The sequence below is a fragment of the Falco cherrug genome, chromosome Z (genome assembly GCF_023634085.1).
Source record: "Falco cherrug isolate bFalChe1 chromosome Z, bFalChe1.pri, whole genome shotgun sequence".
Classification (NCBI taxonomy): domain Eukaryota; kingdom Metazoa; phylum Chordata; class Aves; order Falconiformes; family Falconidae; genus Falco; species Falco cherrug.
In genome coordinates this window covers 9,013,209-9,029,528 of record NC_073720.1, presented here as the reverse complement: position 1 = coordinate 9,029,528, position 16,320 = coordinate 9,013,209, and the positions used below count along the sequence as shown (strand labels likewise).

Genomic DNA, 16,320 nt, shown 5'->3' with positions numbered 1-16,320 from the left:
TCTTAGTCTGAGGTAAATCAGTGTCACCCCATTCACCTGACAGAGGCTCTGCTGAATCACATTGGGAGAGCGGTCTGACTCATTTCACGCAGGCAATGAAATATTAAACACAGCTTTTTAACTTTCTAATAGTTTTCTCTGGAAACACTACTCTGTCAGAGCAGGAATGCTTTGTTAGAACATTGGGATCAGTGAAACTTTAATTGCAAAGATTTCTTGAGATTGGCACGATGAAAAGAAAATGGAAAAGTGAATTCCACCTTCACTGTTCACTGTTAGCTCAGTAAGATAGTCACCCATAACATAGCATGCTCCATCTCATCCTTGGGGAATGGGATTTGGATCTGATTTGTCCACATGCTGCAGGAGTGTTGGCCATCGAGTCTTTTTTTTTTTTTTTTTTTTTTTTTTGGGGGGGAGAGAGTAGGATATGAGTCAAAACATCTTGCTGTTTCTTTTTCAAACATCATTTTCCTTTCTCACATCAGAACGTGAGAAACTATAAAAGCTTTGCCATTGTGCTGTGAATAGGATTTCTGCTCTCCAATTTATCCCTCTCTCCCTCAACGAAAGCACTGGGTAGCATCATTACCCCCAGAGCTGCTCGCTCCCAGGAGAGAGGGCAAAAGATGCCCACAATCATCTTCAGTGGTAGTGCCTAACATTTTGTAAGTGTCCGATGAACAGGGGTGAGGAATGTCCTCCCTGTTAATAGCTGCAGAAACAGATCGGATCAGAACCAGTTGAGATTTTCATCTGAAAGCCCTTCCCTGCCTCTTCCTCCATGTCACTTAAAGCAATTCATATACTATGCAGATGGACTATTCAATGTAACTTTCTGTGTGTGACCACCCCTGCACCCCTGAGTGGAATGAAAGTATCCCTTAGATTTGGCAACCAAAAAAAAAAAAAAAAAAAAAAAAAAAAGCAAGTGCAAACAGTCATCACAAGGAGCAGGAAGTCAGAAGGCAATGGGAATCTTCCAACACATTGCTTCCATTGCTTCCCAATAAAGTCAGACCACAATTTGGCTGATGAGTGTCACAGGTGTCTTCAGGTGATACTATCCCTCCCTTATTTGTGGATAATCAGAGTCGGGCAGCAAGGCTGTTAGTTTTCTCTTTTCTTTTTTTCCTAATTTCCCTTTTTTTTTTTTGGAAGTAGTTCATAATAATTTAGATTTATTCTAATTGCTCTGCACACATATTTAGTAATAAAAAGTTATCAAGCTGGCTGACAAGTAGGTTAAGATGATGGAGAGCCTAGCAGATCCTGCTGCACTGTTGTCTCTAGAGGAAAATGTACTTAGCCATAAACTCACTACAGTTAGACTCACACTCGGGAAGAAAAGGATCAATGGCTACAGATGCTACTGAGCAATTTCTTCTCTCCTGAATACCTGTATCATCCAACAAACTCCAGACAGTTAAAGTGCTAAAACCAACAAAGAATCTGATACTAGATAAACCTTGTATCAGTCCTTGCTTCTGCAACTGTAAAGACCTGTTGGTCATACACATATCACAAGATACTGGCAAGGCTGGAGGTGATGTGTTAGCAGCAGCAGGATGGACATCCTGCCATAGGTCTCCTGTAACCACATGTGAGCAGGTGGCTGTTACAGACAATTACAGATCTGACAACACACAGGTGAGGAGGCTAACTTATGCCATGTTACTCCAGATGTTTAAAAAGTGTAATTTTAAGCCACTCTTAAGCTTGGTGTCTGAAATTAAAAGGATGACTGATCTTCTGCCGTGCCTGTTCCTCTCCACTAATCATAGAAGTAATCTATGCAGTCAGAGCTGGGTGATATGAACCCCGTCTTGGTTCTCACTTGCAGGATAATGAGCCCAGACTACACAGTTACTGTTCTTTAACTTTCCCCAGCTGTTCAGCCCCTGCGACTGATTTGTGTTTACATAGGTTGGTGCTGACACCATCCATGTACGCAAGTCAGATGTGAAACCTGTTAACTTTTGACAGCTGCACTCATGCTATAAATTATGGTTTCCTAATGTGGAGGCAATGGCTGATCTAACTCCAGTCATCAGAGGAGAGTGGTCAGGGGTCCCTGGTGCTCAATCCAAGACAGACAGAACCTGCATCCCAAGCAGTCAGTAAGAGAAACAGTCACAGCAGCCAGGAATTTATGGGAGGTGTGCTGCGCAGAGCCCTGGGAGGCAATGTCTGGAGCCCAAAATGGACACAGCCTTGCAACAAAGAACACTCCATAAATCCTCCAATGTAGGTACTGATACGAACCCTGCTAAAAGCCATGAAAATCCCCACTGAACTTGAGTGAACTTTGGATCCAGCCTTTAGGAAAACAAGACAGAGCTTTCCCTACTTGTTGAGTTGGGTGTGGCCGGTTATCAAAAGGCAGAAGAGATCACCATATCCCTATTAGCTAAAATGAGAGGAGACTATTGCGTGTTTGCAGTTGGTTTGTGGGTTTTGTTTTGTGGTTGGGGTTTTTTGGGGTTTTTTTTTTGTTTGTTTCTTTTTAGGTTTTTTTAGATTTTTTTAGATTGAGGCATGAGGAAAAAAAGACAATCCCCAAGAAAGGGAAAAAAGAGGGAGGGAACGATCATCCAACAGAGGAAGAAAAAAACTGGGGAAATTAATAAGTAAAAGGCTAGTGTAATTTAATGTATACTATGATTTATACACTTGACAACTTCTTTATAGACCAAAGAGAAAGTGCTGCCTGCACAGAGCCCATAATACAAATTGAGATCATCTTGACATGAAAGACACCAATTATAGGGGGAAACACTGAGAGGAAAATAATTAAGTTTCCTTTCTCTGTCTATGAAACTTTTTTTTTTTTTTTTTTTTAATACAGACACCATGGGAGCAAGAGCTAGCACAGCAAGCAGAAAAGGGTTATGTGGGGAAATAAAAGGGCAGACAGACATACCTTCCCCAGTCTGGGGAAGTGCCTTCTTGTGGAAAAGGGAACTGAGAGGTTAAATCTCTGCTTATTTTTCAACCGGGTATTGTCATGGGTTTAATGCAAAGAAACCAAAATTTATACTTCAGATGGTAGTCTTCTGAGTAGTATTTGGGGAATACTGATATGGACAGTTTTAGTATTTGTTCTGTCTTGGTGGACCCTGAGAGTGTGATAGGAGAAAGATTTACCAGTCAGCAGATCTAATCAATACCACAGGTATCCACATGGGAACATAGGAACTACAGAAATGGCTGTGAGGTTTTATTGATCCCTATCACTAGAATTATTCAAAAGAGATTTGTGTACATGGGGAAAGACCAAGGTAGGCTGATGAGCATTTGAACTGACAGCTGGACTGGATGAACTCTGTTAGGCTTTCCTCTAGGATGCTCTACACTTTTGTCCATCACAATGGTCCTTCTTTCCTCTGCCCATGGTGTGCTCTGTGCTCTCCTTTGAAATATGGTCTTGGTTCCTTATTCTGTGTTATCCCTGTTGGGTTGCTACAGTAAAAGAAGTTTACTGTTTTACCATTAGTTAACCCAGAAATACTTTATGTCCCTTTAGCCTACCTCCTGTACTTTAAGACCTGACTAAATTTTTTTCTTTATAGAAACTGTGAAGATTCATGACATTATGGTACCAGAATGCCTAATAGTGATAAAACCATTATAAAATCAGGACAATGTTTATCCATTTTGGCCACAAATTTACTTGAAAGTGCCTCATTCAAGAACAATCCATAACAGAGGTGTGCTGAGGACCACTGAGACACAAAGGGGTTTAGGCAAGAGCCAAAAATTTGAGTTTCTGGTTACATATGACAGACCCAGTTCTCAAAGGGCTGGCAAGGGGATGGCAAATCAGAGCTTTACCAACAACTGTGCTCCCAGTGAGGCGTCAGGCGAAGCCTGTGCCTCAGATTCCATCTGTATTGAGAACAATGGGCACTGGATACCATTACAACTGTGAATCGGCCCCGTTTCAGGAACCCCGTTTGGGTTGATGGAGGAGTTAGAACTTCAGATGCATCATGGTTCTTATTTTTCTTTGATTCTTTGCACATTTATCTCTGCCAAAACCCATCTTTACTATCCTTGGAAAAGATAATTGTACCTGTTACACTTCATACCCTTCATTTTGGCTTTTCCTTTCTTTTGCCTAAAACAAACTCATCCAAATAATGCCAGATGTCACCCTCTCGCACCAACTTGCCATTTGCCCCACCCCAATCCTCCCTGGAAGTAGAAACATGACATCATTTTTCATGTCCAATTACAGCCACCGTGGTGCCACTGTTAAAAGACAGCGCAGGTTCTCCTGTCAAAAAGGGTTTGAGTTACAAGAAGCGATGAATTACAGCAAGCCCTTTTTCAATTCTCCACAGAAATGAAATGTCAGAGCTTGCTGCTGTATTTTTCTCAGCAACATCAGCTACAGGCCACTGCAGGAATTAGACAGGGGACAGACGCTTTTCTGCATCATGATTTTTCTTTTCCTAAGGTTGTCGTTTTCTCCCCCACCAACCTTTTTCTGCTCCCTCTGGCTTTGATATTAATTTAAAGCAGGTAGAAGAATCACCAGGGAAAGAAGAGCATGAAGCAGAGACAGCTGATTTCTCATTGTCTCCATCTTTCTCCCTCTCACTGTTCCTACTACACTTTACTTTCTTGTGTCACTTGCTTTTCATTACTCATTAATATACCTGGTGTTTCTAGCCAGGACTAAGGCTCTACCAGGCTTGAAATGAACAAACACAGAGATGAAAAGAAGAAAGCAGGGAGGATGGTGAGCAAGGGAATGGCTTCAAATGTGATCTGAAACAGGAAGGAAAAGTGAGAAGAGGAGAAGACTACTGAAGATCACTGAAACGCCACTAACGGTTAGGAAAATTGTGTCCAAGGTAGAAAAGAGCTGTGTTGGATGTAATATGCTGGTTGTCCTTAAGGAAGAAGTCACTTCAGGAGACAAAAGTGATTCTAGAGCTGTATGATCTGTAAGACCATGGAAGACGACCACAGTGATCACCTAGCTAATAAGAGCCTTTCCACCCTTCCTTAAGGGGCTTAAGAAATTTGAATACTCCCTGAGAACAGATTGGGCAGTTTGATTAAAGCTTTGTATCAAAAACTATGAGGAAAGGTATTCTATTGTAGATGTTTTCTGAAGTTCCCAAAGAGTCAGTCTGGTACAGTGTAAAAAGTAGAGGTGTTAACCTCTGACAGAGCCTGTTTCCAGCTTTACACCGGCCTTCTGGATGAACTTGGACATATCATTACATCTGCCTCTTTCTTAGCTTTCTTTTCTATACAATGAAGATAAAGATACCCTAATGTAGCATGAAGGTGGCTGATAAAAAAAAAAAAAATATATCTTAATGCTGGTGTTAAACAAAGAAAGAAACCAACAAATGTCCAGTCATTTCTAAGCCTGAATTATGTGGACAGATAAAATGGCAAATAAGAAACTCTTTCTTGCTCATTGATGTGTCGTGTTTGGTATTGTTCAGGCATCAGCCCTCTAAATCAATGATGAAACACTGCTGTGACCTAATCACAAAGGATAAGACTCTTATGTGAGCTAGCAGGTCTTAGCAAATGCTTATTGGGCACTACTGCATCTCTTCAGATGCTGGTTAGCCTCATGGAAGAAAATCCCATACCAGAACAACTTGCTTCCTAAAGATGTCAAACAGTTCTTGGTGATCTCATGACATAGCCTAGATGTTAACTGGAGACATGAATAGTTTACTAACTGCCCTGAAATTTCCAGAAAAAAAGGGTTGCTCCTTTTTTTTTCTTCAGTGGAAAAGGTTTTTCTTGTTCAAAATCTCCCTCAAAGCACTAACTGGAATTTCATTTTACCAGTTCTTCCAGCTTTTTGGGAATCTGCCATGTACACAATAGTAATTCTTCTGAAGTCAACACAGCTATTTATGTAAGTAAAGGTACTGGCAGGAATGTGTTTGTAGGAGTGGGTCATAACTTTTAAAGCATTGAGCAAAATCTGTTGTGATTGAAGGCCCTAAGGAAATGCAAAGTATATTAGTGTCAAAGTTTGGAAAGGCCAAGAAAATCACCTACAATTGATTTGTGTGTGTGTAATTGCAAAGTTCAAGTAAATCACTCTGTACCATAATTGAATTACAGTGATCTAAACTAGATAGCCGTAAAAGTGAATCCAAAGCAAGCTCCTCTCTCTGAAGAAAAAAAATAAAGTCAGGGCCCAGTTCCTTACCTCCAACGAATTTCTGTGAATGTTACAGAATCGGGAAAGCTGCTTCAACATAGGTTAGCTACACAACCAGCTTTCTGTATTTGTATATTGAAGCTGTAAGGTATGGAGCAAAACCCTGCCCCCATGGCAATAAAGGTAAATGCTGTGGTTGCATGAATCGCCGTGTGATTACATCTTAAGCATACTTTTGTGTGGACACTGCAAATTGTTACAAAGTTGGATTAATGAAAGAGCAAGGAGAGGAAATATTTTAGAAAGTTTGGTGAAAAAAATCACTTTGGCTTGCCTTGTGGGAAGAACTCACTAGTAATCTGAATTGCATTGCATCTGAAATGACTCAATCCCAAACCTTATCTGGGTGGTGGACTCTTAATTCCTCCCCACCATCCTCTTCCATGCCTGATGAGATGTGTGTCACAAACATGTACACAAATAAATGAGAAGACGTGAAATGGGAATGTATGAGATATGAAAAAAATCTTGAAGGATCTGACCTTTACAAATCAGTTAATGCTCTGGTGCCTACCCCTGAGAATGATTGCTACCGGCCATCCCCGCACTCTGAGAGTATTTTCTATATATCATATAAAATACATTATAATCCATCCGTCTAACTATCGATTCATCTTTTCACTTGTCTCTTGTATATAGATGAACCTAGAGGTGGCTTAAGTTTAGTTCAGGCTCATGTGCAGAACCTCATGGCTCCAAATCCAAAACTTTCTCCCTGCAGAACACTCTGGGCTTGAGTGTGAAGAAACTGCTGATCTTGTTTATAGTAAAATAAACCTTTCTGGCACAACAAATCCTTTGGTTTGTATTTGGGAAAGCTGAGCATGTAGTGCCTAACCTTTGGTGCCTCTGGTTTTAAACAAAGTTGGGAGGGGTAGAGGAGGAACTCGGTCCTTGGCAGGTTTTGAAGGCAGTAGGAGGCAAAACACAGGATGCTTGGAGCAACAAAGCCTGATTTTAAAAAAATAAGACAGACAGCACTACTTTTTGTGTTAGTATTTCTATGTTACATGTACCTTTTCATATGCAAATCTGCACGTGAAAGAGACAGCAAGAGATCCCCTTAAAGCTCTGGGCAGTCACACAGTAAAACCGATATTCAGTAAGTCTGCTTTCACCTGCTAGCCTGTGCCACCACACACCAGTGAGGTACTCATGCTCTGATCACCCAGACAGGTATTTTTTTGCACTCATATTATCTTGCCTGGCTTGTGCACTTGACCTTTCTTCCCTGGGAGAGAAGGGGTCCTGGTGGATGCTGGCTTTATCTTGGGAAATATGTCTGCAGTTCCAGACCCCTCATGTGTACGTGAGAAGTCCCTGGACATTTAGTGAGTTTACTCAAGCATGTAAAGAGGCCCAGGATTGCCCCACTGGTGATGCTAAGCTGTATAAAAGGGTCTATTTGTCTGTGATTCCTTACAGCAGAGGTATAAGCTCTGAAGGGACACCCCGCTCATTAAATCTAGTTCCCTGCTGCTAGTATGAGCAATCGCTATGTGAAATTCTGTTCATAAACACATCAAGTTCTAATATAAAACTAAGTCTTTTCATGTCCTTTCCTCCTCTCTTCCTTAATATCAGTAGGGTTAAGCTTTTCCACAATCTCACCTCTTCTCTAATTTCCCACTTGAGTTTATTTCAAGATATAATTTACATGTAATTTTAAAATGTGCCCAAACCACCTTTTATCTAAAATTGTTCTTCTCTATCCCTGGCATTTTCTATTAGCCAACACTGCATGAATTTAGTAAAAAGCAAACACTTTCTCTTTTAGCCTAGATATTGTGATCCCAAGCTCTTTCCGGGCAGAGCAACAGCTTAATCCACACATATGAAGGTAGTCCATGTAGATACAACCAAGATAGCCTTAAACTACCCAGCATGGCTAAGGAATAACTTTATCTAGGTGGCAACATAGAACTTAAATGAGCAAGATACACACCAAGGATCCTAGATCAGTTTTGGCACGTGTAGTCAGCTTGGGCGGTTGCGGCTGTAGGTTTAACCGTGCCTGCCCTGCCTAGCTGAAGGTTGCTCTCAGACTTTGTATCTGGGCTGCCCCATAGCTGCTCTCTGTGTGGGTCTGCTCTCAGGTTGCCCTGTCCTGTCTGCAGCTGGTGCTCACCCAGGCAGGAGCACAGCCTGGGGCATTCTCAGGAGCTGCCGTGGTGAGGAAGAGCAGGTAAGGGGAAAGGCAGGGTGTGCTCTGCATATGGGTCCTGTGCCTGTTGCGGTGTTGACCGCACAGTGCAGAGGCCAGAGACCGCTTCAGCATGGGCATCAGTGGGGCAGGCAAGCAGGCCAGAGGCACAGATGTATTACTCAAGGCATTACAGGCACAACCCCTGCCCCCTCACTTAGAGATTAACATCTGCTCTCATCTTTTCCTTATCCAGAGCCCATGACCTCTGGCTGTTGTCACTTCCCTGCTGTGCTCTTCAGTCTCTAGGCTTTATCTCCCCTTCTGAAGCAAGACCCAAATGCCGCCTTTGCCACTAATGGTTGCTCGGCTTGACTCTGCAGACTTTAGGCAAGGCCAAGCTCCATTGACATCTGTGCTTTGAGTGCAAAAGGAGCTTGGCCACTGTCCATCCAAGAAGATTAGACCTTCTGTGCTTGTGGCTTTGTATGCCTGGCCACAAAGATAAGAACCACAGCCAGCCCTTTTGCCCATGGAGAAATGCTTTCCACAGCACTGTCATTTGACAAACAACTGAGTAAGCAGTGTAAATTAACTAGCTGCTTTCACCCACTGCCAGAATCGTGAAATAAAGGCTCCCTCACTGATATAAATGTGCAGGTAGCCTCAGGGCCTTAATTAAAGCATAGCCTCCCCAGGAGCTGGAAGAAGCTATCACAGGGGTAAGGCTGCAAGCAAGTTTTCTTTGGTACCAGACTAGACCCACTTAGAGCCACAAAGTGACTTCCCCCTAGCACTGTCCTGCTTTCAAGGGTGAAATGTTCACTTTCCTCCTCCCACCTACTTTCCTTTCTCCCAAGGGTCAAGGTCATCTGTGGGGTAAGCTTGCTGCAGTAGAACAGGGAGCAGTCCACTGCCCCCCAGTCCTACACCCCGGGAGGACCACCCCTAAACCTATTCCAAGCAGGATGCTGTGGCATTTCTGAAACCTAAGGGCTTCCTTTCAAGGCATATCCCTATCATTACACAGGTGGTGTGGCTGTGCTCTCCTTTCAGTTCTATTAGTTGAAAAAGAAATTTTAATTATTTTAAGATAACCTGAAATAAATCCCATTCAAGAAGAAAACAAACAAAACAGCAGCCATGCCACCTTCTCCACTGGTTTGTCTAAACTGATTGGAAATCACACTTCAAATTACATGTGTGAAAACCTTGCCTAAAGTTAAACCCCTTGGCTGTGCACTGGATCAGGGCTGCAGCTCCCGAAGGAACTGGCAAAAGGAAAATAATTAAATAAAAATAAAAACAAAACCCAACCCACCAACAAACAAGGAAAGCCTTAGAGAAAGAATAAGATTAACTTAATCTTGGCAGTGGTCCTTTAAAGGAAATCTTTTGCGAAAGGACTTAGAGCATTAACTTTTTCTTTAGTCCTCTTTCACAGCTAAGAAATGCATGGGGGGGGGGGGGGGGGGGGGGGCAGGCATGGGGAAGGATTTTAAGCCCCTCCACCCATCCAAGTTAGTCCTCTGTTCCTAACAGTAAATGAATCAGCACAAGCAGGAACCTTGCAAATTAGTATATCATACAAAAAGAGGAGAAAACAAAAATCCTTAGTTTCCCAAATATTTCCTGAATTTGAAAAAGCATGGAAGGCTTAAACAAAACAAAACAAAACCTTTCAATCTTTCCAGATCCCAGATCCTCACGGTCAATGCTGTTCCTTGTGCCAGTTTCAGCCTCTATAGAATCAGGCCCTCTAACAGAAAACTAACTACCCCTCACCCCCATCTATGTATAGCTGGTATCATCTGGTCCTATGTTTTGACAATTATCTATAACATAATTACCAGACTGATGAGTATCACTGATTAATTATGCCATCCTTCAAAGTTGATCTGGGTACTTACAACAAACAAACACCCTGGCTGGGTAACAAAGGTGATTTTCTGCGTCTGTTCCAGCCAGCAAAGGCTAGAAATTTCATTCCACCATGTCAGGACGTGGTTGGAGAGTCCCGGGGATTATTTCTAATCTATCATTCATGTGGAGCTGCTTCTCTTCTGGCCCCTGACTACACCCTGTTTCCCCCACTCCTGAATGATATTTCCTCTCTGCTGAGAGCTATTCAGCATGAGTGATGTCTGATACTAATGCATTGCTGATGCTTTCCTCCTTTAATCATGCCTAAACATTGCCTTTCTTTCTTTTCTGCCCTGATCAACCACCTTTTTTTTCTTCCTTCCTTTCTTTCTTTCTTTTTTTTTTTTTTTTTTATTGCATCAACATGTACCAAAGCATTAAACAAGACATTCCATTAATTTCTTCATCATAATAACTTAAGCCTGGGACATACCCTTTAAATATTCATTCAGCTATGAAAACTGGGCATTAAAATTTTAATAATGTCAAGCTCATTTGAACTGAGCTCCTGGGGGACTATTACGATACAATTAGAATAAATATGATGATTGATTTGGTGTAAAGGTTCACCTGTCCACATCTGTTAGTGGCCAGAAGCAGCATGCCTCCTCTGGCATCACAGCCAACAGCTCCAAGTTATTTACTCTGCTCCTCCTCACTCCTATTTGCTTTTCACTTGCTGGTGAATGACCCCCTTGCTTGCTTGCATAGCATGCTCGGCTTGGATGAAGTTGGAAGAGGCAAACCAGAGAGGCTCCATCAAGAAAGACAACTCATCCAACTGTGTTTTCCTCCCTCCTTCCCCTTCCTGTGCTGCAGCATTTGATTAAAGGCAGAGCATTGATCAGAGCCACTAGAAATTCAGCTATAAACTTTCTGGTGGTATTAGCCATTAACGTTTTTACAGTATGTGTCTGAACTCCCAGGGTCCGAGTCTTCTGTGTGGATCGGTAGCAAGTCTAAGCAGCGTTGACATGTTTGAACCAGCATGGAGGAGAAGGCTTGCTGCTTTCTAGCAGCATCCTTCCAAAATCACACCAGAGAAATATTCTTAAGATGCAACGCTGAGAGTAAAAAACCACAGAGAGGGAAACTGAGCAAGAAATAACACTACTTAAGAACCTTCTGTTTCAAATGTGGGACATTCTTAAATACACAGACACATAATTAAAAGATTTTGGTCCACTGGGTGCTGAGCGTATCTGAAAATTTGGGCCAGATTGTACTTTCTCTCTCTGCAGTGTGAATTGGGTGCTACATGGTGTAAATATGAAATGAGATAAATTGGAGATGTGACCACTGAGAACAATCATGGGCTTTTTTTTCCAGATCATCTACTTTAAATAAACTACTCATTAATTCTCTGAATTAGGGTATAATGGAAACCTCTCTTTATTTAAAGGTAATGCTGATCTAGCCCTGCTTACAGGCACTGCCAGTGCTTCTAGCTTTTGGGGCTTTACCATCAGTCTCCTGACATACCGTGCTTTCCGTAAATACTCAACTTTTGAATCTGAGCAACCTTTCAACAAGAATTTTAATTCCAGAATAAAAGAAAATTCTTAATGCTCAAAATACAGCTCAAACAACATGAATATGTGAAAATAAAATCTTCTTTATTTATATTATCATAACACACATGATTCTTAGAGATAATTTGTCTGATGCATCTTTACAGTAGGCAATTTTAATTACTAGAAGCTTTATTTGCTTTTCACTGTTTTAAGCTGTTTCTTTCCGCTCTGTACTTTGCTTAAAGCAGATACTGATCCCAAATCTGTGACTTCCTTTTTCAAATTGAAATCGAGACCAGTTCTTGTACCTATTCATTGTCTCTACTTCTGCATTTACTTTTCAAAACCTGGTAAAAATATATAAAGCTGTCCCCAAAATATCTTTTCCTGCTTAAAACTAAAGAAAACAAAAATTCTTTTACTAAGTTTTATAGAACAAAAATATACCTACATAAATCTTTAGACAGAATCTTTACATTTAGTATCTGTTCTTATTGTCAGCAGCTCACTCTTGCTTCTGTATGATGGACCTGAAACTTCATTTAGTTAGTAAGGACATACAGTATGTCATGGTAACAATCATCTGAGATCAATAGATCTGGTTTTCATGTTGGACATTGCTGTCCAAGTTCTTTGGCATTTACTTTGTTACCAAGATACTTCTAACTATAATTCGTCTGCCGTACACACAACAACTTTTCCCATCTGAACCCTTTTATGTCTGTAGTCTCTGCATGGAAGATCATAGGTACCCAGGTCTGGTTAGATGAGCTCCTGTGACCATCCTCATTATCTGCAGTTAGATTACACAACTGAGGTGACACAGGTGAACTTGTGGCTGTTTCTACCCTGACAGTGAAAAGTAAAAATTCTTGGGTGAAGAATGGGAAATGTGGGAAATGACAGTCATGAACCGATGCCGACTTTTGAAACCGTGCCTGCTTAATTCCTGAAGGCACCCAGAGGCACAAGATAACCACGGGAAGCACCAAAGGCAGTTACAAAAGGTGTTTAAGTATAATGGGTGTAACCTGCTCCTGCAAGATTTCTAGGACCCTTTAGGGTCTCCCTCCCTGTTCTCTCCAGTCCACCAAAAGCTAGAGATGTTTTAAAGTAAACTCAGGCCATTACACATTTCAATATGGATACAGGAAAGGGAGATAATGGTCACTTCATGTTGATTTTCTCAGAAGGAAAGAAGCAATTTGGGAAGTCTGAGGTTTACTTACTGTGAATGCAGAGTGTGGAAAGATAGGGCCTTGAACTCTCTTTTGAAGTCTATTACCTATCATCTTCTTCCCCACTTAGTTTCCTCCGTGAAGAAAGGGGTTAGGCAGTAATCTTTACCTTCAGGGACCATTGTAAGGATTAATTAGATATTATTGCCACAAAATTGTAAAGTTCTAAAATGCTGTATAAGCTCTCTGTTACTATAACGTGCCATACTCTGCATAACCCATACCATTGCAATATTACCCCTTGGTTGTTCAGGACTACAGAACTGCTGCTTCCAATTGAGTTAATGGCTTCAAAGGTTGGTAATTTAATAAAACAGACTGCTTAAACCAGCAAGGTTTTGATTAAATGGGGTATATGCAAAAGGGAATTTATATTTGTTAGAAGGTCCATAAATTCGAGGCACAGGTTATCGAGGCCCAGATAATGCCAACATAACAGTCATATAACAATGTATAGAGAGGAAGGAAGGACAGAGCTGGAAGCCGTAGAATCACAGAATCATAGAGTATCTTGGGTTGGAAGGGACCTACAAGGATCATTGAGTCCAACTCTCTCCTCCTTACAGGACCACCTAACACTAAATCATACGACGAAGAGTGTCCTCCAGATGCTCCCTGAGCTCTGACAAACTTGGTGTGGTGGGGAGCCTGTTCCCATGATGGGCCACCCTCTCAGCAAAGAACTTTTTCCTAATTTCCAATCTGAACTTCCCCTGACACACCTCCATTCCATTTCCTGGTCCTACTGCTGGCCACCAGAGAGAGGGGGTCACCACGTCCCTCTCTGCTGCCCACCTGGAGGGAGCCATAGACTGGTGCCATGTCCTGCTGTGGTCTGATATGTTGGGCTGGTCCCAGGAATATGCATAAGTCATGGTGTGCACATACAGAGGAGACACTGCGCTTCTCCCACTGATTATTTTTTTTTTAGACATAAGGAGGTTATATCCTAGGTTATCATGCCCCTTACCTGACTTTGGAGAGAAACTCGATTTTTCCTTTCCAACTGGCCTCACCCCCCAGTTTAGATCTAATACTGGAAGGAAAATTTGAAATTTGGGGAGAGATCATATTTGCTTAATGAAAGGACTTAGCCTGTGCCGAAATAACAGATTGGTTGTGAAATTGCCTTTCTGTAGCAAGCGCCTAGCGTGGCCCATGCAGAGAAACTGCTTGGGCTGCTCGGAGACCTCCAGAGGGAGCCCTTGGCTACATAAATTTAGACAACTAAATTATGCAGACCCAATTTCCTAGATGGAGAAATTAAGGATTTACTCTGGGAAGCCTGCTTCATTAGGTACTTAAAATGTACTCAAAAGTTAGTTACTTCGATACACAGCCTGGATCACACCTTTGACTCCAGCGATTGCCTGTATGTAGTGATTTTGGACTATGGGAGCAGCTCCAGGCACTTCCACTGCCTGCTGGCATCAGTAGGAAAAATCTGCCCTGAACGTGGAAAAGCGAGGGAGTCAATCCCTCTATCTTGACACTTTTCTGTGCTGTAAATGCCAATTCATAGCTGTTTCCGTACCATAGGTCAGCAATGCTGTGAGAGAAAATTTTGTTCTTGCATCAACTTTCAAGAGCTCCAAGTCAGGCAAATCTGAAACCAAAGCAATCCTGCCTTTCATGCATCTGACCCTGAAAGACAGAGTAAGCCAGGCACAGCTAGCCTGGCTGCTTTGTATATGAAGAACAGCACCCACAAAGCTAATGAGGAGCTTTTACAGCTGATTGTGGCACACTTATAGATAATCAGAAACAGGTCCAAGCTGCAAAGTTTCATCTGTCAAAAGCTGGGCGGAAACTTTCCATAACAGGGGCCAGCCACAAAATTCAGATCCTTACACAAACACAGCCAGATTAGGAGGGTTTATGGCAGTTGTACTAGTGGCTGGGATTATATCTTATTCAGAAATCTGGCTCAGTTAAACAGTTACTCACTCACATCTTTATCTGACCCAGCCAAGCTCAGCAACATTTGGACTTCTGCAGGGCTCCATTCAGACATAGGAAGCTGTTGGGGTTTTGCTGGAGATGGGGATGCCTCACCATACAGACTCAGCTGGATGATGGGGACCTAAGGCCAGACATGAGCCTTGAGCAGGCATTCCAGCATGGTGACCAATATTTTGTGGCCTCAAAGGAGCTGATGACAACACTTCCACTTCAGGGGGGAAGCTGGCTCGATGGAAACAAAAAATAAGGAGTGGGAAGTCTGACATCAAAACTGGAAGTTTTCCCTTCTCTCTAAAAGTTGTGTGACTGTTTGATGACTGGTTATTGCTCCTGGTATTCATTAGTCTCTAGCTTACCCTACAGTGGGGGTCAGGCTGCTTGATGAAAATTGTCCTCCTCAGCCTTAAAATCTGCAAATTTTGCTGAAGTTCAGGAAAGGTTTGTGCAGTCATGGAACTTTGTGAAAAGACTAATGACAACTTGCTTGTGGCTCCAAGTACTGTGCTCATTCCACACAAGAATCTTATTAGGGCATCATCAGAAATGTTTGATTAACATTACTTTCACACCAGGCCAAAACGCCCCTCTACACCACCATGACAAGATCTGTTGAGCCACTGCTGGACAAAGGGAATTCAAAATTCAGCTCCTTCATGTGAGATGGTGTGTGCCTCTGTGTGTGTGCTTTAACTAAAGCATTTATGGTCAATAACGCCAGGTTATTATAGGCCAATAACTTTCCGTTATTCACTAGCCACTGTCAGGCAGCACACTAGTGTGTTGGTTCTCGAGAAGCAAAAAGCTCAAGATGAGCTTTGGAAAGGCAAGCACAAATACAGCTTGAGCAGAGAAAATGAAAACAGATGAAGGCAAGAGTATAAGAAGTTCTAGTTGCTCTTAAGAGTATTTTGAGGAACGTGTGTGTGACATTATCTTTCTCATACAACCATGTACACTCAGCCCCCAGATTCATTATTCCTGGGCTCCCAGCTGGTCAGGTGTGAGGCAGTCCAGATGCCAGGGCTGCATGACCACAGAGCTGGTCCTGAGTAAACATTATCTCTCATTAACGTCTACAAGCTTGGGCTTAATGACACAGTAGCCTGCAGGTTGTATAAGCTTTGCGTGTGGACAGTTAAGCCACACAGCTGCCTGCTTTGTACTGGGTATCCAAGAGAGGACAAATATCAGTTTGTGGTGGTTTTTTTTTTTTTTTTCCCAAGTCAGAATGCAAGTATCAATAAAGAAACAAAAATGTCAAACAAATGAAAATAAATAAGAAATTGCAGGACAACATGAAAATTATATTTGCCCCCATCACTAGTGCACTGA

The 16,320-nt window shown here is 42.0% G+C and overlaps 1 protein-coding gene across 9 annotated transcripts in view; it reads right to left on the bottom strand.

The window, feature by feature from the left end:
• Positions 1-16,320, bottom strand: part of CELF4 (CUGBP Elav-like family member 4) — a 723,613-nt gene that overhangs the window by 312,015 nt on the left and 395,278 nt on the right. The window lies entirely within an intron of this gene.